General features: G+C 37.2%; 1 protein-coding gene across 2 annotated transcripts in view; it reads right to left on the bottom strand.

Moving 5' to 3' along the window:
• Window positions 1-24427, bottom strand: part of LOC112987221 (EGF-like repeat and discoidin I-like domain-containing protein 3) — a 262428-nt gene that overhangs the window by 160797 nt on the left and 77204 nt on the right. The window lies entirely within an intron of this gene.

The raw sequence follows: 24427 nt of genomic DNA, 5'->3' as shown, positions 1-24427 counted from the left end.
GAGGGCTCTCCATAAATGTGATAGAAATCCTCTTAAGGCATTAAAGACATGTATCCATACCACTTCTTTTTTTCTTTTAGTCAGTCTTTTCCACCAGTTGATATGCAAGCTTAAGCTGTTTGATTTCTTGCAAAATCAATTCCACACACACATTTTTCTGAAGGACTCCTCTTTTCTGCCTGACAACATAGCCCATTTATTTGGGGCATGACAGACTGAAGGGCTCAAAGCTCTTAGCGTCCCTGGAGGTGTTAACTCACTATGGCACTCTTAGAACTTGCACTTGGCAGGGACAAGGATTTCAAACATTTCCTCAAAGATCAGTACCACACCTGGTAAATCGGCTTGTCTGCCTTCAGTATCAACCCATGTATTATGATAGGAGGAAACAGAGAAAGTGCAGGAAAATCTTTTCTTATTTTAGTGAAACATTATCAGACATAACAGAGCCGTATGACTGTGAGCATCTTCTCAACAAACATGAACTACATTCACTACTAACTATAAATCCTAGTTAATTTAATACAGCATTGTGTATGCAGCTGTATGTGACTATCAGTCTGGACACATCATCACTCCTAATTGCCAAGTAGTGCGGTGTTCTGCTAGGGGCTGTCCAAACCGATCGATGGAAAATAATGAATTACTGTCTCAGTGAAGCACCAATGAACCATTTTGCCTCTAACTAGAGTTTTCTGAGGCAAATAGGTGAATAAAAATATTTTTATTTATATAACTTAGTGCTCAACTAAACAAGAAGGATGCATTACAAGAACAGTACATTATGAAACGTATAAGATAAACTGTCCTAAACAAGGTACTTTATCCCTTCACTTCTATAAATTTTCTTTTAGATTCTAGATACATATTTTGACATTACACGGATCTATTATGGGGTTTGTGTGTGTGTATGTGTGTGTATGTATACATAGAGAGAAAATTAGATCAAGCTTTTAAACTTTATAATAACAGGATGAAAATGTTGTTTTATTGAATATTTACTGATTTTAAGTAAAATCTGCTTGTAACAGAGAAACAAAGAGAAAATACCATCCTATTGTTTTTACATTGAACTTATCAGACACATCATTAGTTCAATAACAACATGACAGTTAATTCCACAGAAGGAAATTGACTTTTAAACCTCGAGAGCAACAGAACCAATAAATTAATTATGAGTTCTGTCCAAACTAAGTCTGTTGCAATTTCTCAAGGTATCAGTCGCAGAGAGGAAAACTAGACAAGCTGAACAGAACATGAAAGTTAGTTAGAAGTTCAGTTATTAAATTATGTAAATGTCCAAAATCTCTATTAACTGCAAGCTCAACTTTTGCTTGAGCAATGAATAAATAAAAATGTGACTCTGTATGTGTGACTGTGTACGCATATTAAAATTAACATTATTCAATTATATGAAGTATATTCAAAACTCATTCCTTTTTTAAATTTTTTTAAACAGACAGCTATTTAAGTGTTATTTGTAGAATTAATTTCTGTAATGAATACTAGTATCGGCAGTTCAAAACCAGGTTCTGATATTACTCTGAGGGATGTTTCAATGGCATCACTCTGTACTTATGTACACATCTCTATAAAACAGGATAACTGAATCTCAGTTGAAATGAACCATTCAGACGCTGAGACAGTTATGCTGGTAACATTACATCTCTGCTTATTCAATTACCTTTGACTATTTGACTGCTGTTTTAGGCTATAAATTCTTTCAGAAAGGGACTATGTTTCTATTCCTGCACAGCCAAATTCTCTTACAAATAACCATAACAACTGATCCTTTGTTGTCTCCTATTGTTTCCAGAAATCAAGCACAAGACAGTAAAGTCTTTGTCTTTTAAATCAGTAACCAAAGTGAAGACAGTACGATCACATGTACCATGCATACTGTGCCTACTAAAGAGAGAAGGCCACTGTAACCTTTAGTGAGATTAGAACTACTCAGTATATCTTATCAGAGAACAAAATATTTAAATTCAAAACCCTGACTGGCTGAATTAATATAATATTAATAGACAGATGTCACTGATGAAAAATTAACTCATCTTCCTCATTGCAGTTTAACAGCATGCTATGATATATGACAGCAGAAGTATAGAATTGCTTTGTAAAAGGCTAAGGACCTAGGTCTAGCTGTCATTACTGTATTTCTTAACCCTGCACCCGTCTGGATGAAAGATGCATATTAAAATCAGGTATGAAAATGCAGGTATGAACTTGTTTGTACTTCATGCACACATTTATTTATTATCAAATGAGCTTAATCCCTCGCTATCTGTAGCAGGATTCGTTTCATCCCACACAGCTTGACAGACCATGTTTAAAAAGCAGCCTTTAATAAGCCACAGACTACTCAAAGAATACACTATTTTTGCTTTATCATCCTGCCTCAGCTGGAATGTCAGCACTCAACTCTCCATTAGTTAAGTAAATTCACTAAATTATCACACTGAAAAATCCCCACACGACACTTTCTTTTCTATCAGCAGCGATTTAAATCTTGAAGTTATTTTGAAAAGCTATTTATAGTGACTCATACCCCTAGTAATTAGCCATAAATTACTCTCTCTACTTATTTCAAAGAGGCGGAGAGGGAATAAGCTGGAATCACCCTGCTCCAGTGAGCTGGCAGGGTCCGCTGGCTCGCTGTGCCTGCCGTGGACCAGAACAACCTGCCCAGCCTCTCTCCTCCAGGGGCCTCGAGGGGCGACGCTGCGGGCCCGAGGCAGGTATTTGACAAAGACATCCCCCAACAACTCTCGCGGACATCTTAAAGTCATGGCCTGATTACAATATTGCATGACCTTAAGCTGTAAACTCATCTGCAGTTTTAAAATGTTTTCAAGCACGTGTTTCTTTCCCATGTAATGCACCATTGACAAAATATAATCAGACATATGGCAGCACAGCCATTAGCTTTTATTTTCTTAGAAAAAATCTGATGCACATTCGGGATAACTCAATCATATTTTCCTCAGAGGTAATACTGAAAGGTAAAAGCATACTGGGGGTGGGGGTGGGGGGGTGAAATCAAGACTTGGAGATAGATTTGGAAAGAATATATATCCTCCAGGATGTATCACACTATTAGCTTCAGAGTGGTAATGTGAGAAAGCAACGTTCAGACAGTATCTGAACACCGATGCCAAGCTTCAGGGTATTTCTAATACAATGGTAGATGACTTGAGAAATCTGGAAAAAATCTGAATTTTGAAGCATAGTAAAAGTAAAGTTGAAGGAGGCAGAATCACTATAATGTAATATGAGTTTTGTGTTTATAGTAACGCTTGTGTTAATCTTATATTAATGTGAAGTATGTTTGCCCTTAACATTAAAGTAAAAGGTAAGAGCCATATATAAAAGAACAAACTTTGATATACTCTATTATCTCTATGTAAAAGGCAATGCAGGAAGAGTTCTGCAAAATGATCCAAATAAATCGCCTGTGAGCAGTAGGATCCAAGAACAAGAAACAACATTTTCTTACTCCAACTTCAAATTAAGAGAACTTAAAAATAAATGATACTCTGCTCGGCATTAAATCTCAGGATATCAAAGGATCTTCAGACTACTATGGCTTACTGACTTCCAATAAACTCAGCATCAGTAGTTAAGACTGCAGTTTTAATGATACAGATGTTTCATTGAAAATATCAGCCCAAGAAGTCTGTCTCCTCTCCTCTTCCCTAGTCTGCAGACTTTAGTTTGTTTTTCCTTAAGCTGGCTCAATCGTCTCCTCCAGTTCATAGCACGGCGCTGCAGGCAGCTCTCACATGACTGATGAGGCAGGGTATCATCAAGCAGAGGACTAATCATGACAGGCAGTGGTTCCACCAAAGCTCCCGTATCATCAAACCACAGCCTCTCTCTGTCCCGCACTGCCTCTGATGTTAAATGTGATAAAGACATCTCAAAGCCACAGCTTGGATGATTAACACGAACTCACCAGTTCACAGTAGCTCAAATGGCTGCCACTGCAACCAGTGATATAAAAAATTCTCACCACAAGTTATTGAAAAGGAAGAGTAAAACCCAAGGAAAAGAAAATTCTTTCAAGAAGCATAATTTGTCTGTCTACATTGAAATTGGTTCACACCACTGCTTGAAATGAAAATTAGTAGGTCATCTGATATTGAGTGATATCTAGTGGGAGTGATGAACACAGGAACTTTGCCTGTGATGATGTTACATTAAATACAGATAACAGATTAAGTAGAAACATTTTTTAAGCTTTGTTCCTGTTTCCTACAGAAGCATCTGCCCCCTGCTCCTATTTCTCTCTCCCACCCACCCCGCCTCCATAATCTAGAAATCTGGTCTAATGATGTGATTGCTGGGGCCATTACTTCTCTCTTCAACTCAGTAATATTGAGTGATGACACTGAAACATGGAATGGGAATTATCATATTAAACTGTTTTGTATCTCTAATTTTAAACATTTCTTCCAACTCTGCGAGACTCCAGACTCTAGAGTCTAGTTCTAGATTCTGGTCTAGAATTTGGTTGGCAATAAATTTGGAGAACACAGCATTTATGCTAGGTGATCAGGGTACCTCTGTTAACGTGAATAAGAGGTTTTGTCTGAGTTTGAAAGGGAAGTTGAAAAAAAAAAAAAAAACAAAGCAAAAGAACAAATCCTTCTAGTAGGTAATGCTGGGACACCAGTACATCTCTTCACAATACTCTTCACAGGCCCTCAGGAAGGGCAATGCCTCTTTCTATCTTCAGCTAGCTAGGCTGTATTTGAAGCTATTCTTAAAAAAAGCTAACATCAAGAAGGAGAACACCAGGTAACTCACTATTGCACGTCTACAATAACTCCCTATGCACTGATAAAACTATGCTTGGATGACAGATGTTAAGTACAAATCAAAATCATTAATTAAAAATCCCTAGAAATGCCTGTAGCACTTAAGAGAGGAAGCCTGCATTCTTATTTTCATAGGTTTATATCCATTTAAGCACTTAAGACCTATGAAAAACTTGTTCTTTCTTCTTCCCTTCTTAATTTTGTTTCAAGAAACAAATTTCTAACAGAAAGTGAGCCACAATTTCCAGCAAGCAGGTATAGGAAATTCAGCATTGCGTTATAAAAATCAGACATTTCTACTCTAAAATATTTCTCTTGCTGTGAATGCCTTGGACACCCAACCAAAATCTCAAGTATAGTTGAAATGTAGAAAATTAGCTTCTTTTAAAATGACTGTGTTGGAAACGCCCTGAGAGGTGATTAATTTATTCTCACTTGATTCTTATTTACTTCCTAAGTGAACACATCAGGGCCTGGTGCTGAATTAGAAAATGCTTAAATATGAACCAAATGTTTCAGTAAGATTTAGCTGGCAAGTGCAATTCTATATTTTGCAGAAGACAAAATTAGAGAATGATATTTGTTTTCTGCCTTTGCATTCACAACTCTGTAGGACAAGGAAATCAACCTGGTACCCACTGAAGAAATACAGAATCTAGTATTTGGCAGAATGCTCTGCTTAAGAAAAAAAGTGTAAAAGAATTTGTTTTTAAAACAATTATTCACTTCTTAGTTACAGCTCCTACCAACATTTCAAGAGCTGCCAAAGGCACAATGGTACTTAATGCAGTCATTCTGAAATCAGTAGTTGTCTGTCATGACTTGTAATATCACAGAATTTTTTTATATATACATATATACACATATATACATACACACACAGCCATACACATTGTTTTAAGACATGCATGTTCCAAAAGAGTAAAGAAAGTTTTCAGTAAATATCTTAGCACTTTTATGTGCAAAATCTAGTGTACTCAAATAGCTAAGGTATTAGACCATAAATTATAGTGTAGTCTTTGCTTCTTCCAGTTTCCAAGAGCCTTCTCCAACATCCAAATATATAGCCTTAAAATTAAATACTGAAAAAGGTTATAAAATATTTATGGTTAAGTAGGTAACTGTTAGCATCTGTTACACTTAAGGATGCAAAACTTTATCCATTATGTCTCCATCATCATATGTGGAAAGCTTCGCCTTCCAATTCAAATAATTTCACATTTATGAATGCCTGAAGAGATCTCATTTGGGATTTTTTTGGATGTTTTACTGGAAATTTGATCAGCTATTCTTATGTGAACGGAGAATTTTCAAAAAACAATGTTTCACACTGTAAAATACTAAGGATGATGGTATCTTCTATTTTTTATTTTTTTAATTAAAAAAATTCTTTTTAATATTTTAAAATTTTATTTTATGGATGTTCTCCCCCTTGGAAAAAAAAAAGCTACAATAAAAGCTGACTCAGATGCTCACAATGTGTCTGAGTCTGGTTTTGCACTTGCACTGGAGGCCAAGTGAGCTGATCTGCTGCATATGTGTACCCAAGTATTTGACTTAGGTTAAGTGAAAGCTTCCTGGATGCAGTGCCACATACACCACTTGTCCATACTAGCAGGTGAGCAGACTGAGGCTCAGGCAGCAGAGGCTGAGTGAGTGGAGGTAGTTTGGTCTGCTTTTGAGAGCAGGTTACTCAGAGGACTAATTCCTCATGGAGGGAGCAGAACAAGGCTTTCTCAGATCCCATCTCAGATCCTATCATGGCTACAAGATTTCAAGATGAAACAAAGTGGGCTTGAGATATGTAGTGGAATGGTTGAGCATGGTTTGAGCATCCCCAAATCTTCCAGCAGAAAGAAGAAGGTAGAGTTACTACCATATTATATGATAGTCAATTAGCAGAAAAAGTTTTTGAGGAACCAAGAAACAGGAATAGAAAGGATATTGGTGATAACCAGTACTGAAATGCAAATTTAACTTTAGCTGTTCATACCTCAAAAAGGAAGGCAATAAAATTGAAAGGATTCAGAAGACAATAAGCAATGCTCAAAACCAAGCAAAAATAGCAGTTAAAACAAACAAACCACAATTCTGCATAGTCCTGCGACTGGTAACACCAGACACCCATGTTAACTCCTGAACTTATGGTGCCATTCTTCACCCCAGACCCACCTCAACCAGCTAGTCTGCTGCCAGCAAAGTACTCCCAAATTAACTTGTCTCACTGAAATAAATATTAGGAAGTTCAACGAACACATAGGCACGACTGACAACTTCCAAATCCTAAAATTTCATGGCAAATTAAAATGGTCATATGGATCCTGCAATTTCTGGTGCTTGCCCAAATACTTGGCAGTTTTCTGCAAATTAAGATTTTCTAATATACCATTTGCAAAAATACTAGTCCCATGTTTCCTGGAGCTAGAGGCTGTGTAAACCAACGAACTAACAGACAAGAGGTCTATCATTATACAAAAATTCTGTAGATTGTATGAAGATGAAAAGCATTCAGTCTGTTTACCAGAAAACATTCTAAAACAGAGTAAACAAAATTGCACAGAACCAGAGGCATACATTTCTCTGTTCAAATGCCTTGCTTGGATCATAATCCTCACAGAAGAATTAAGAAGAATTTTTTTTTTTAATTCAAGTCTACAGTACTGTTTTGAGCCTGACTGAGGGTTGGCATACTGCTTTACCGAGATAGTTTCCATGCAACACAATCTTCATCATAGAAAATCTGAGGTCTAAATTGTAAAATGTGCCAAAAGGAGAATTCAAAGGAGCAGATGGCAGCTAAAATGAAGGATATGGAGTTTGAGGACTCCCTGCATGGGAAAGGTAAAACCAAAGGGGAAAGGCTATGGTGAGGTATGTGTTTTCAACAGTCTTCTAATAACTTCAGGAACGAGGAATGGGAAATACCCCAACCACAAAACTCTTCAGTATAAATACAGGCATAAGAAAAAGAAGATTTGAGTCATGATCTAAGTAAGGCTGAGCAGACATTGTTAGATGAAAAAAGTATTTTGATTGTCCAGGTTAATTCTGGAGGCAGGAACACAATGCTTAAGGAATAACTGACATACTAGTAGTACACACTTAACTTTTCTGATTGGGCAGAGGCAAAAGATCCTATTACTTTTGAAGTCAACACTCATTTTATCTCTGACTTCAGTATAACTGGAATAAATACCTGAATGTATTCAAGCACATTGCTGTTTATTATGGGAAAATATATGTTGTAAAATATGTATGATGTAGAGTGCAGCACAACAATGTTAATAATGTCCAGCTTTAATAAAACCCTGTCCTCCTCCAGGGGAACACAGACTCATGGAAAATATCAATTTATCTATGGATATCGACAGGACAGTAACAGAGGGAGTCTTCAACCTGGACCTCTTCAAACCTACCACTTTATTCTGTGCCCCTGAACGGACTGTCTGACCTGAAATATGGGTGACAAAGAAATTTACTTTAAACATGGAACAGTCCTAGTACCACAGATCGTTGTACCATAGACTGATTTTATTAAGCACAGGAATTTCTTCACTGATATTTGTATTTCAACAGACAGAAATGCCAAAAGTAACATTTTTAATTCATGCTTAATAATTGTAAAAACAGATGTTTTTCTCTACTGCTGGCACAAACATGGGTTCTCTCTACATGATGAAATAGGACAAGAGAGAACATGGTGCTGTGAGGCACAAAAGTACATTTGCGGATGAGGTTTTTCTACTCTTCTCAGAAACGCCACTTTAGCCTAACAAATTCAAGTTTAAAATAGTGTTAAGACATTTTTTTACCCTCATTTGTCATGTATACACTATTCATAAAACTTCTGATAATAATTAAATCTTTAGTTCTCAAGGCTATTTCTTCCGAACAAGTAAAGTGAAGATAATATACACTGATTTTTCTTTTATCTTAATGAATGAAGCCACTAGGGGTCAAAAGTTTATCAGCTTCCCTGACTTCACCTCTGTAAAAAGCATTTTAAATGCAACTGTCAGTTACCATTCCAGCACTCCTCCATGCCTTTCAGTTTTCATTAGTGTAGGAGTAATGCCTATTGATTTTGACCTGTGGGGTTTTGGGAGGGGTGTGGGTGTGTGTGGGTGTGCATGGGTTTTTTGGTTTTGTTTAAGATTTTTCTCATCCTGAGTATATGGATTTTATGGAATCCACCTCACCCCTACTTTTGCCTACACTTTTTAGAGCAGACTTACTCATTTTCCGTGTATCTTCTTTTAGAAGCAGCATTCTGCATTTTCGGAAGAGGCTTAGCATGTGGCTACATTTCAAAAGGAATCAGAACCAGCACCTCCCACTGTGGGAAATGAGAGCTGTCGGGTTCTGGTGAGCTGCGTTAAAAAGCTGCCCTTAATTCCTTTTGATTTCCCCTCTTGTGTGCTGCGAAACAGATGGCTCAGCCTCCCTGCGAGCTACCCTAGTCCGAATGATGTTTGATGGAATCTAAAGCACCTCTGGGCACTCGCACCTCCCTTCCACGAGAAAGCCCGTCACTGAAGTCCACCATAAAAACAATGATTACTATTCCTATAACCTCTTCTCCTAGGCACTTGAGATGTTGCAGAATGCATTTTACTTGGTCAGTTCAGGTCAGAAATCAATACTTTGGTCTTTGCATCTGGATTCCATAATGCCTTGTGCTCTTCAAAAAGAGGGCATATAGAAAGGCTGGGTACATACATGAAGCTATACGTTGCTCTAAACCATTGAATACAAGACCTTATCACTTATCTGATGGCACAGCAATTCTCTTTGTCCCTCCAAGTGGTCACCATTCTGGATTGCACAGACACCTGACAACATGTACAATTTTTATATTTGTCTTATAGGGCTGTACGTTGACACGAATAGAGCAATGAGAGAACAACAGAATGTGTTGCCATAGTTATTCAACTTTTTTCCTTTAAGTATTTGCCATCTCCCAATCTCTCTGAGTAATGATCTAATATGTATTTTATGATATACTGATTGCCATACAATCATTATTAATTACATTTCAAGCACTAATTAGAATCACAGTGATGGAAACATCTTACTGCTTCCATAGTCTCCAGCTGTAATGTCCAAGGTAAATATATTTAAGTGCATGAAGGGTATGTTTCTGGAGATCTGGGAAAATGACAGGCAGAATTCACATGCTTAACTCAGAGCTACTGAGAATATCTTGATTGGAACTTGATTGATTTAAGCGCTCTAAGGAAAAGGAAATTAACAGCTCGGTTTCCCTGCCACTGGCTGCTTTCTTCAGGACAGAACCAGAAGAATATTCTTTTCTTGTTCTTTCCCCTTGCCCAACAGCAGAAAATGTTGAGCAGACTATGTGAAGCAGACATGAAAAACTCTTTATATTTGGGCCAACCTACAACTTTCTTCCATGATTGTAGCGAAAGATCTAATTCTATTTTCAGCCCTTTTAAGAGACGAAAGAAAAAAGGCCAATTTTTAAACTGTTGAAATATTTTTGGAAATTCAAAATTAGAAACCAATACATTTTGTCTCAAAAATATGCAAAGCGAAATTCATTAATATTTTTTCAGTAGAATTTTCCCAATTTTTAGGTTGAAACTTAGTTTCTGTTAGTTTTTAACTTAAAGATATACTTGTTAGTTTTTCAAGTCACAAAATCCTTCTGAATTTAACACACATTCATGAATAATTTGCATGTTCCCCATGGCATTTTCCAGTTAATTTAATATTCATACAAAAAAAGTTCAGGTTTAAAGATGAGCAAGCTAGATGCTTATAATGTTAGCAGATGCAGTTTTTTTTTATTTTCTATTACTTAACTTTATTACAACATTTTTAACATCAACATAAAAGAGTATCTAAAAATAGCATCTAATAACAAAGTCAAATCGAAATAACTCTACTGACCTAAGTCAAATGAAAAAACATTCATCCCATAATATTTTGTCAAACTAAATTAATTTTTTTCCCCAAAAAGCTTTTTCCTTACTAGGAATCTTACGATGTCTTTGCTGAGCAGAAAATATTCCCCTTAAGGGAATTCATTAGAATATTAACTTCTAAATTAAGCCATGTATTTTAAAGCCTGTTAATTACTATGTACAGCATTCTGCAAGAGCTTTCTACATCAAAGATTATTATGACTAAATATAAGATATATTCAAGAAACTAGAATGAAAAAGTAGTAGTCATGAAAAATTCATCAGGTGGGCAAATTCTTCTACTTTATAAATATTCCATGTTCTAACCTAGTGAATTTTAGCCATGACTTTGCATTAAAAGGACAAAATAACACACCATATATGAAAAAGTACATATATACACACACATATATTTATTCATATATGCTGTAGGATGGTAGACCAAAATGTCCAATTGCTACCGGTATTCAATCACTAAAATGAAACAGCCACTTTTGGCTGAGTTTCCCTCGTTTATGTATCTTCTTATTGATTCTTTGTACTACACAAAGGTCTTTACATTAGATCTACTTTATAAGTGTAAAGGTGATTGACTGTATTATTGTCTCCTGGTGACCTGAAATAAATCAGTCACATATACATTTATGTTACCTTTCATTGACTGTGCCTCTTCTACTGTACTGTCTCTCAGTATGAGAAATTTTTAAAAGGCCTCTCACACCGCTAGGGGCCAATTCAGACCTATACAATGCAGACAAACTCCACTGAAATCACTGGAGGTCTAACCGGGGCAGAATTCGAGCTAATGACTCCAGGATAATTTCCCTGTAATTAGGTCAAGATTTCCCAGCAGAAGCTGATCATGTAAATTTTGCTACCATTTTGCCATGACAAATGCATACCTCAATGAGTGAGAGGCTTAATGAGGTTCGAGCTGTTTTCTGAAATATATCATAGCACAAAAAATCTTCCGCCTTCACGACATGTGAGGCCTCACAAGTCTCGGGGAGGTCAGTAGTTGCAGGGCCGTGGCAGGCTACTCTGTGCGAAGGAGGGCAACCAGGTCACGGGAGAGGTTTTTTCTTTCATTTTATACAGGCAGACACTGTTGGGATCCTCAGGGGAGAGGGCAGCTCAATCTAATGAGCTTTCCTTTCCTTCAGATAGTTTTATACCTGATTTATCAAGCAATTTTCAAAGTCACCAGTGGGCATACATACAGTCACTTTTGTGAACTGATGGGCTTAGTAAAAACTGTGGAATGGCAAATGCTGTGTGTTTCCTAACAACAGTAAGGAAGAAAGAAGTTAATTATAAATCCATGTTATCCATAAAAACAGAATCAGTAAACAGAGATCAAACACACCAAAACATGTCCTGCCAGATTCCCTCTCCTTTATATTCTAGGAGTCCTTTTGCCTTTCTTTCTTACTCACCTTTAAGCTTTAAAGGGTGATTTTTGTCTGTTTTCTATATTGCTTTTTCTGCACTGGTTAGTCACGAGGGGTCTGTTTTTTTTATTATTTCTTAGAAAAAAACTTTCGACAGAAATCTTGCAAACTAATTCAGAATTTTCTACTTGATACAAGCTTCCTTGTTTCTTCTTGTTTACGGTATGCTATGTCTTTCCCTTTAAACAGTTTGCAGTGTTGCTGTTATTTGTGCATCAACATTTTCTAGTTTGCTGGAACCATGAGTTATTAAGTACATGGCCCTTCTTCCAGGCATGACTTAACTTGAATACATGTTCAAGTATGATAGTCATGAATCAGTCACCCAAATCTTGTCCGCATAACTACTGTTGGTTGGGGATTTGTTTCCACCCTTATGATGCTAGTGATCTTAATTCTCTAGGCTGTTCGTGTACCGAACTTTCTCCAGCTATCCTACGCCAAACCGGGCAGTAAGGCTCTCGTAAGCCTTTCATAAGGACATCCCCCGTAAGTGTCTTGGGGCCTTCATTGCCCCTCACAGTATGAGCCTATCATCTGCTTCTGCTCTGCAATAAAATTATATTACCAGTTGCCACCACCATGTATCATGATCATAGGTTGCTTTTTCCTTAATTTTTTCAGTAAGAATTCATGGCCTTAATGCCAGTTGCACCTTTTTCAGTTAGCCAAGGATACATCTGGACCCACAAGCAATTTATACATATTTTGGAATACCTTCCAAAAATGTCTTAAAGAAGTCAGAACAATCGAGAAGAACTTAGCATTTCTCATCCAATTTTGTTCAGGGCAGATTAGACTACACTGGATAATTGTCAGTACTAGTATTTTTTTTAAACAACCATTTCAGTTATTTGGGGTAAAAGGAGATCCGCAGTTTATCCAAAAGACTTTCTCCCTGATAGCAAGCTGCTGATCAATCCTGGTGTACTTGAGAATATTATGAGGTTTCACACTGCTCATTCTTTCTTTCATCAACATTACTACTGAAAGATTAATAGGAAACTGTATGTCTATATCCAGCTTCTCTCTGGGTGTTCATCACATTGAATCACAGCCTTATATTTTGTTCAAATGCATACACTAACTTTCTGCTTCCTCTTTCAAGCTGAGACCACTGTTGATAATGTACTATGTGTAGTCTGATATACAGTTCGTCAGTGGCTGTCCTGTATGACTCTATGCCCATTTAACATCTTTTCTCGTTTCATGGCTTTCTCGTCGAATGTCTGTGTTTACCCACTGACCTAAGAATGATTTAATTGCATGTCTTACAGTCCCATTTCTATCATCTCCCCCACTGCTTTTTAATATTAGGAATAAATATTAAGGTAAATACAATTCTTAGATGTAGTGGAATACCAAATCATACTAAAATAATAATACACTTGTCTCTTCCTACAACACTGCTAAGACAGATTTGGGTTAAGTTACGCAGTGCTTGTGCTTACGCTGCAGCACACGTGAAAATACCAAAGAAAGTTGAAATGAAAACCTCAGAAATGTTACCAGAACCAGAAATACTAGAAATACTAGAAATAAGACCTATTCTGGTCATAATGTGGATGAAACTTCATAGTCAATCAGAAATTCAGTTGGAATGTAGTTGTACACTTGTAAATAACAGACTTTGAACACTTGGCAACAATCCTTACATCCAATATATGCTGCACTACTTTGGAAACTGCTGAAATCACCAGTCACTGAACGCACTGCTGCTTTTGTTACCTGTTGGTGTAGTTATATACAAGAGGAATATGAAATGATTTTGTTTATGATACATTCCCATAAACTGGGCAAATTCTTCTACTTTCCCTGAGGCATGATATTTGCATTCTCAGCTACTCAGTCACCACTTAGCCTTCAAGTGTAGGAAGCTGAGCTAAAAAACACTTGATTTTGGACTAGACCTATTTAGCTGCTTCTACTGTTCTGAGGCCCTTCTACAGGTTCTTCAATACTTCCTATATTCCCATAGGGTGGAAATGCCTAGTCCTATGAACTAAATCTATATGCCACTTATTAATCAGTAAGACTCAATTTTCCTGAAGTTGCACTTGAACGCTGTGGAAACAATTCCCTCCTCTTACTTTTTTATGCTACTACTTAGCTGTTTTGCTAGGTACTGTTTTGATTCCTTTTAATCATGTTCTTTTCGCCGCTTTGTTCTCACCAGGTAGACCTTTGCCATTATGTTTCATGTACTGCACTCTGGGTTTCCTATTAATCACATTCTCTTTGTTGTTCCTATTCTCACCAGACAGACTGTTACCACTACGTTTCATGTACCACATGCTGGCTAATGACATGAAAAAATTCAGTGCCTATAAAGCTAAATTAGCCCCTTCTTATCCAAATACTACAGCTAACACCATAAAAAGGTACAAACAAACTAGATTTTGAAGTCTCTCTCCCTGCCCACGCCTTCCAGCTCCAGCTCTTCTGCTATGCAACTAGCAGATGTCTGTCCGGTTCCAGAGAGATGGTCTTACCTTCCCTGCCAAGCCAGGGCACTTCTGCATGGAAAATGTAGCTTTCTTCTTGAGTGTGCCAAAGACACTTCCTAACACCACGTGTCTTATAAGACAATCAGCCCTGTAGAAGCAGGCTGACAAGAAAATTTGCACAGAAGATGACAGGCAAATGGTAGGCAGAAACGGCTGTGATTTAGGGCTGCCAAGTCCAGAAGAACAGCAGAGCTACTGTGGACCATATCTGAATGAACAAAGCTCACTAGAAACACACATACAATACTGTTTGTTACAGGCAGGATAGGAAATTAAATTCAGTGGCAAATTAAATTATATACAAGAAAAGATGCCAACTAATTCAATTCTGATTAAACTGATTATTGTAGTTTTAACATTAATTTTCCAAAACAGAGGTGTGATCTTTCTTTGAAAGTATTGCTGCCAGTTTGACCTCAGCAGGGCCAGAAGTGGAGTCTGTAATTTAATTCTTTCTCTGTTTAACTGGAAGATGTATGAAAGAAATGTTTCACACATCCATCACCATTCCAAACTGTATCAAGATTCGTAGCCTGCTATTTTAATATTCTCTTTCCTTATTTTAGAAAACTACTTCCTGGTCTCTGGGTCTTCATATATTCAGGTGTAGTACATGAAACATAATTATTTCCTTTAATGATGGATTTTTTTTTTTTTTTAAGTGCTCAGATCTTTTCTTCCACCTTAAAGGGTAAATGATGAACTTGCCATTATTTTGGAAGAATCTGTAACTTATATTATGATTGATATACTTAATTCCCTTCTTTATGCTGCATTGGTCAGGGTGTGTTCTATATAACTAAGACCGATCCCAATGACACCACTACTGAGGACAAAGTTAATCCATTGCTGACTTTTGTTGCTGACTTAAGCTAATGCATTGTTCAGCTATGAGCTAATGACTCCTGCAGATGTTTCTTATTTCATGCCAGCAAAAGCAGAAGCTGAAATTAAATATTTTCTTTTTATGGCCATTATAGCTTCCCTTACAAATTATGCCCCAGTCAGTCATATTTTTGAGTAAATCAAATGGCACTGACAATGCAATTTTCCTATCTCCAAAAATTATTCTTACAGGACCAAATTCTGGCCTCATTAGACTGTTCATAATGAACAATATAACTGATAATTAAAAAGTTGACGAGGCTAAGAAAAGGAGGAAAGTAGTAAGAATTTTTAATCAAAACAAATCCTCCCTCCTTTCTCTCTCTCTCAACAAGAGTACATTTGTATTTAAAGATATTGCTATGCCCTGTCTTCTCATTATTTCACACCCTTACTGCCCCCACCTTACTTCCACATATACATGCAGAAACCCATGAAGACATCTACCTTTTGTTTAATCCAATGTGTTATACTTCACCATATTCACAACTGAGCAGAGTGTTGTTTATTTCTAGATAGTAGTAACCCAGCACACTGAGTTTTAGCAGTAATTAATGTTTTTCCTTGTTTCTCAGGGCAGTGAGGTCTAATGCACAGTAGTGATTCTATTATAAGCCTTGCTATTACTATTGCCTGTTCACATACAGCTCTTGTGCCAGCACAGGGCTGCAATAACTTTTCAGCAGCTTTGCTCAGGCATATCTGTATAGCTGTGGTCATCATTCTTTAAACCTAGAATCCCTGCTAATGATGATAATTCTTTTACTATAGCAGGAACATCATTAGTTCATATCTTTGTAACAGCAGAAAGCAGGTTATTGTAGTGGAAGGACTCATCTACTATGAAAACAGGGGTTTTAGGTATAGAGTGTGAGCTAAAGCTTCAACCAAAGTATTTTTGCATGTCTGGAAAAGAGGTGTTTTGTTTTTTACAATGTTTTGACTAATTGGCAAAGCAACTTTTTAAACAACATTACTGCTTAGACAAGTATCTTTCACTAAGAAGCTCCAAAATACTGATTTCTGTAATCACTGTAGGTTCTCACAAAGGATCTAATTTTCTTCTTATTTAAATGCAACTTCTTGGTTTGCGCATAAACACCTTGGAACTGAGGTTTTAATTTTCTGCTAAACCTCTAATCATCAGAAATGCTGAGTAAGAATTAAGTATTTTTTTAATGAATGCATATGTTACTATCATAGTGGAGAACTGGATGGAAAAGACTGCAGTTCTCCTGCACATTTGTAATAATTACCTTTTCTCAGTTATGCCCTTTCTTGGCACTTATCTTTGTATCTCATGACACTTTGTATGCAGAATCCCTAAATCTTTGCCTTTATAGAGCACACATACTTCAAAAGTACACGACTGTTTACCATACCTTGATGAAAAGCCTTGGTGAAACCCACATGGAGAAACAATATGCAGGAGGCAGCACCTGGGACTCTAACTGAGCAACTTTGCAGACACACCTTCTTCAGCCTCTCCAGTGCAATCTCGCAAGCAGTTTTCCTCTTCTGTTATTTCTCAGAAGTGGGACACTGTGTTAACTGGTTAGAGGCCACAAGTCTAGTTCAGTAACTAGCATCATCTCTCTATGGATAATTTGATTATTGTTTTAATCCTTTGTAAGTTACAACAAGGAATGGAGATATTTCTGCAGAATAAACTTCTGAAACAGCACAGCTGGACATGTGCATACCCGGAGCCATTTACAGTTCAGCAATACTTGCATGACAAAGGATTCTTTTAAGTATCCTAACTTCTAAGATTTGGCTGTTTTACTTTCACTCCCAGTCTCCATACCCTCCCTCTCCCCCATTTGCTAATCAGCGTTCTCTTTGCCTGATCCCCAAAATAACACCTTCTTTATATGGCTGGATCTAACCTCTCCTCATCCCTTCAGCCCAAAGAAAGAAGGGAAAGAGAATATCAGCATACTTTGTTCATATTTTTTGCTGCTGAAAATTTTTACTACAATACATCTACCGACAATTTAGGGGGTACCATCATTTTTTTCTGCCTTGCTTTGTTTTTTGTTTTATAAAGCACATTAATTGTTGATTCATAGTCATTTAACCTTAAATACACATTCGAATCTGTAGCTGCTTCCAGACTGCATTTCAAAAGGGTGACTAGGACACTGTCAGCAAATATTCCTAAAGGAATATTATGAACATTATGAACACAGACTTCACAAGGGGGGGGGGGAAGAAAAGAAAATCCAGAATTCACAATTCCTACATAGGAATAAGCTATAAACCTTCACATTCTATTACCTTATTTGTTCATTTTTACATGCATCTAGTCTTTTTTCAGAACAAACTTTTCCTACCTATTCCTCTTCTGATAGTCTCTAACAACTCTCTCAACCTATTTCTCAATGTTTGTACTAGGAAAGGCGTAACAAATACATAGCTTTATTACAAACTTCCCAGAAAAGATTCATACTGCATTTCAAAAGAAAGATATTTTAGTTTGTGCTTGGAAAAAAGACAGACAGACAGACATACTATGAATGAACTGGCTTCTAACCAGATGCAAACACTTTAGCGGACCTGTGATCACAACTGAATATGCAGCATTACAGTTTTATTAAGGTCTAGGCCTCCTCTGATGTGCAGTGAAGAAACCAGCAAATCTCTAAATGGTATAGCAGTACCTGACTTACTGATTTGTTACAGGTTCTCCTTATTAATCAGAATCAGTTCAGTTCTGGCTAGTGCTTTGTCTGGCTTCAGCTACCAAGCCTTTGTCTTCTAGATTTAAACCAGAAGCGTGAAGCACTTAGCACAACATGTGCGTCACTCCACTTAAATACAGACACCTTCATGGACAAGAGAAACTTTACTTGTATCCCATTTCCATTTGTACGATAAAAGACATGAGACTCCTTGAAAACTGTTAAGTATGGTTAGAAGAAAAAAGAACTTAAAGGCAGTTATCGCAGCAGCAGCTATTCTTTCCTCCCTAGCTTCTTCTACACCTGCAGCTAAAAAGATGAGTTCTGTGACGCTAGCCAACAGAAGACATATAGTAATTGCTATTAAAAGCTATGAGGAATCACACATTGGTTGAGATGTAGGCAAAGGACTCTGGCACTTACAGATATCTTGGACTTTCCCTCTGAAATAAAACTTCTGAATCAGGCACACATGCACACTCTCCATACCACCTTACTGAGGGATGTTATGGGTGATGGCACAGAAGTAGTTGGAACTCAACCAGGTGTTCAGCTCAAGTAATACATTCGAAATATTATACTGGAACCATAATTAAGTGCAGAATCTGGTGCCCTAATCATTTTGATCATTAATATTATAACATAAACATGACTGAATCATTATTAATCATTATTTTATAGCATCATCAAGTCAAGAAAGCCATACATCTGTGATACAGCATGAAAAGCTCCTAGTATCTCTAACTGAAATTATTCATATGCTTCATACAGTCAAAATTTCACCAAGTCCTCATTATCCACTTGGGGCTAAATGGTTCCACGTGAAAAAAGACACCTGACTTGTCTTTGCATAAAACAGCTGAAGTCTGAAGAACCATTCCAGCCAACAGGCAGTGCCACGCAGGAGCAGCCGAACCTCTCCCGGAGCACAGCTGGCTCTGCATGCCGGCCAGAGCTCTGTCTGAACCACGACCGAGTGCTTGGGGGTGCGAGTGAAGGCAAGCGCTGCATCCAGCACTCCTGCCGTTGTGGGCTCCCAGCGTACAGTCCCTCGCCACCCCTGAGAATAACCATCCTGGATAATTCAGTGGGTAACTAAGGAAGAGGAGAGGAACCAGCGGGGGTCTCTCAGTCTGGTTACCAACAGTTGTCATGATCTGGTACAGTTTAGTCCAGTGCTCCTAGACAAAGAAAAGTCCAGATGAAAAGCTGACCTTACCTTACATTAGGTAGGGGCAGTCGAATATCCTTCAGTTGGCTCTTTATGAGCCAGCTGGAGCTGGGATATAGTAACACCATATCAGTTTACTCATTATCCAGATTATCCCAACATCTCATTAATTTATGTTGAAGGGCTACCTGTATCAAATAAACTAAAAGCACTTCTTCTCTCTATTATTTTGGGGATAATTTTCACAGACATTTTATAATGAACTTTGGTCTTCCAAGTTCTGATTTCTATCTTACTAGATGATCTTAAACAATTCCTCTGTTTTGTTTATGCCTAGCGATAAATCCTGTGCTTATTCGGTAGCCTGATAGGAACAACTTTCAACTGTAAATTTATTGGGGAGTTCTTTTCATTAAATCTGCATTTTAAAATATGTTAAAAACATTAAGAGCTGAAACATTTAGTCATTCTCCTTATACAGGTCACATGGGAATCTCTGGGTACTCCTTTGCTGAAAAAGAACAAGTAATTTCTCATCTACTATATACCTGCATAATTCTTTTGGCTTCAGAATCGTGTCCACTTCTACCAACAGTTGTCATTTTTAAATGCACTTGATTTGTTCAAGACAGTACTAGCTGCATATATTCAAATTTAAAATCTTAACAGTTCATTTAATATTCTGGAAAGGCACAGAAGAGATGGTATAGAGAGCAGGGCAATACATAATTCTACACTGGTTTAAACAGTTAAGAGATAACTTTGCAGCTGGAATGAAGTGCTGAACAACAAAGCTCAGATCTTTGCACTCTTCCCGAGCAAAACCTCCGCATGCCTTAGCAGAGGTTTTAAATGAAAATGGAATGAGCATACAAAGGCATGAGATCCCACAGAGTTACATATTGAAAATAAATTTCTGAGCTATAAATAGCAACTTTTCCTAGTCAAAGATTACATTTATTCAGAGCAACATTTGGGCACCCTTACTCTTCTGCTTGTGAGCTTTATTTCTGGAGAAAAGAAACAGAGTTAAAAAAACCTATTTTTTTTACAGTATCAAAATTCCAAAACAATATTTCCCTATTTCATTATTTTAAATATAATTAAAGATAAATGAGGAGAAAAAGGTAAGCAAAGCCAATTCCAAATCATGTCGAATTTTGCTCTGCTTAATGAGCCCTTTACATAAATAGTTTTGCAAAAAACATCTGGAAAGTAACTTAGAGGAGAAAAGAAAGAAACCCCAGCTATGTAGTGAAGTCCATCTGTCAATATTCTTCTTTTAATTTTTGTGTCTTTTACTCTGGAACTACACTGCATTTAGAACTTGCATTAACCTGAACATGGCTAGGTTTCGCATATGATTGTTTTTGCCTAAGAAGTCTAAAATCTTTTAATCTAAATCTCCTAGGATGCCAGAATTATCATCTCATTAAAGACCAATTTGCCTTTTCAGCTAAAGAGTCAGTTTCCTTCTGGCATTTTTATTTTAGCAAGTTGTTTCCAAGCTGTTGAGTCACATCCCTCTGCATAAAAATCCAGGAGCACACTATATTATATAAAACAGGAAGATAAACAGGAACTGTACTTTAATAACATCCATTTCTGAAGTCTATATTTTATGAGAAATTATGTTGTCTGGGCTCTTCAAAAACATCAAAGATACTTACTTTATGTTAGTCAAGAAACTAGAGGAACAAGAAAATTAATCTAGACAGCTACCGCCCCATTTCTAGCTAAACAGAAGAGTAATTTATCCTTGATCCTACATGATAATTCTTAATGAATGGCATATTTTAAGAATATTAAATGTTCTGCTACTCTCCATTCTCCTAAAAATCAGACAAAAACCAAACAGATTTGTGATTTCACATTTGGCAAAGATATGGCATACAGAAAAAAATGATCTAACAGAAGGCTCTTTCTTTGGGGCAGATTATAGCTGTGACAATCCACCAAGTTGAAAAATAAAACATAAATGCTGCATATGTTTTTAAACATATAAATACCAAAAAAAGAAAAAAAAAAGAAAGAAAAAAAAGAGAGAGAGATCTAAGTTAAACACTTAGTTCTTCAGGGATTATAAAGCCAAGATAGAGCTAAGGAGTCTAGGGCAGGGCCAGGTCTGTGCTGCAGCTGATGAGCATCACACCAGCTTCTGCAGAAAACACCACTTTGTTTCAACTAGCATCACCTCTTACAAAGCACAGACCTCCGGATCTTTCCTCACCAGCCAAAAATAAACAATATTGAACAATAAAGTCAGCATAATACAGAACTTCACTATGAACAACCTAGTAACAATGTCAGCAAGTCTCTCACACCCTTGGAATACTTCAGAGATGCTAAAGGATGTGAAATGCATAGAGCTGCACAGAAGAATACTTATTGCATTAGATCTGCCTGTGTCATATACTAGATTCACTTGTTTAATCTGTCTTTGTTTAATTTGTTGCCTACCAAGACCTTTTTCCTTCAAATTGGTTATTTGGTGGATTTTTTTTTTCCAGACAACGTAAGAATATCTATCCAAAGAGCAATTTTCATCTGCTGTTAACATAAGCTCTTCGTACATTTTTACGTGCTGTCTGTCCAACCAGCATATCTGGCAAAATGGAACTGGCTTATTGTGCCTACCTGTCTGAAGTCAGTTTAAAACATTCAGACACACAATATTACTAGTTGTCTGTTACTAGTTATTCCAGAATGTCAAACAGACACACTGCATTACTAGGGAAACCACTGACTCTTTTTCTGTTACCTCTTCCATCTCTTCTTCCCTTTTTAAACTGGTGGGAAAAACCCTGGTCAGCTGCAGACTGAAATCCAGTAGAAATGAACCTAGGCAGTAGGAGCCAACCAAGTGCTCCCTGATGCCTCCCCTCGAGTACAGGCAGCTCGGGTAGGTCTGTTCTGCAGCCTGCCAACTTGCATTTCTGGAGCACCAGGCCTTCAGCAGACCAACCCTAATTACTTGAAATTTCCAAAGGAAAATTTCCTGGCGCGCTTGGATAGAGTGTCCACACCTCTCTGGTTTATGACAGTTCTGCATGACCCACATGCATGCTTTTCTGAACGTTTTCCTGAGATGCCAGGCATCAGTGTTGGAGCTTTTAACCAAAACATGCTCTGCTACCCAGAGCTTCATCCCTCCAACTGAAAACAGGGGCTGGGAATGTGTTTGCAGGCCATCCTATGCTCACATCCTTATTTATCTTTGCAAGGTCTCATCCTGAGCAGTAGCTCTGGCAACAACAGTCTGGATGGTTTTCATTTGTCTTTTTAATTAGACAAACATGCATAAAATCTTCCTCAGTATGTTCCACTGCTCTTTTCTCAAATGCTCTGAAGAGTGTGACTACAGCCACTCATTCCTAGCCAGTTTGTATTCAACTTTCAAATCATAAATTCACAAATAGAAAAAAAAGAAGCATGACAGGATTTTCAGGGTAGCATTTGTTTGGCAGCATCCTTTTGGAAAAAGTGACAAGCCTTCCACTACCTACAGACATTGTGGGTGGTCATCTTGAGATTAATGCTACTATGTAGATTTTTAAGATTAGTCATATACTTCAACACCTTGCAGAAATGGGATATAACTATCTACATTTCAAAATGCTTCATAAAGGATATACCCCAGTTAAACCCAAGAGTATACTGACTGCACTATTCCAATGAATTTCAGTTTCAGTACTCAAATACAGAAGTTCTTTTAATAAAATATTAGCTCTAATTTAAGTGAACTTGATTGTATATCACTCGGGGAACATTCTTCAAGTGCTCCATAGATTACTTGATTAACTTACTGATGCAATATACCCTATGCTAGCAATTTTGACCTTTCTGCAGTCCATATTTCCACAACAGTAAGCAACACCAAGAGCAACTGTTTCAGTGCAGATGTTGTAGGGTTATCACCACATTTGCTCTAGTCAATGCCATTCATTAAGGCCTTTGCTTACATGCATTTAGCCTACTCAGTTCAGATGTTTGTATAGTATGTGCTGTTCAGGCTCCTCGCAAGCTAACAAGTAAGTCTTAATTTGTCTTTTTTTAATTAAAATGTATTTATTGCCTTTTAAGTCCAACAGTATTCTATACCTTTTGAAAACATCTCTTAATGAGCCAAGCGCCCTAATATGTGATTGTTCCTGCTTAAAAACTGCTTTTAGTCACCAATTCCACATTAACCACTGTAGATCTGAAGCTATCAATACAGGCTACAGCAGAGAACGCTGTGAGGAATGCTCTCAACATACAGAACATATAACAGCTATAGCCTTAGTAAGAGGAAATGTAGTAATCCATACTCATACTGCAAATTCTAATTAATAAGGAAAGTAAGATAAGACTGCCCTCCAAATCAATTAGCAATGCCTTGGGGATATATCCCACTAAAAACAAATAAACAAAAAGCAGATTCACACAAAACCAGCTTCATTTTCATCAGGTACTGTGCGGACAGGGCTCCATTTAATCACTTCTTACATTGCTCAGAAATGGAAGCCTGGCCAGGAGGGAAGAATTTGTTTGCTGCCCCTCTCCCGCTCCATCGTGCTCTTTTTCCAAAAGACCGTTGTCTTCCAACATGAAAGCAGATTATTCTTTATACATCTAAATAAATGTGGGCCCAATTCACCATTCTGCTATTTCACCTTTATACTAACGTAACTATTGAAACAATTCTCTAGAAAAAAAAAATACACAGAAACACTCCTTTCCTTTGCAGCTTTTCCAAAAGTTAATAGATCAATACCAAGATCAAAGCATGATGACACTTAACCAGAGAAGAAGTCACAACCATTCAATAAAATCTTCATGTTAGCAATGAGACACACTTTGACCAAGTCACTTTGGTAGTCAAGTCATGACAGCAATAAACATAGTGAATTTGGATGACACTACAAATATAGCAGTGAGAGCAGATGCTGAAATCTGGAGCTCATAGTCTAAGTATTTTCTAGTACCCTGGGCAATCT

This window comes from Dromaius novaehollandiae, chromosome Z, assembly GCF_036370855.1.
Source record: "Dromaius novaehollandiae isolate bDroNov1 chromosome Z, bDroNov1.hap1, whole genome shotgun sequence".
Lineage (NCBI taxonomy): Eukaryota > Metazoa > Chordata > Aves > Casuariiformes > Dromaiidae > Dromaius > Dromaius novaehollandiae.
The sequence above is the reverse complement of the archived record's forward strand: the minus strand, read 5'-3'. Positions and strand labels throughout refer to the sequence as shown.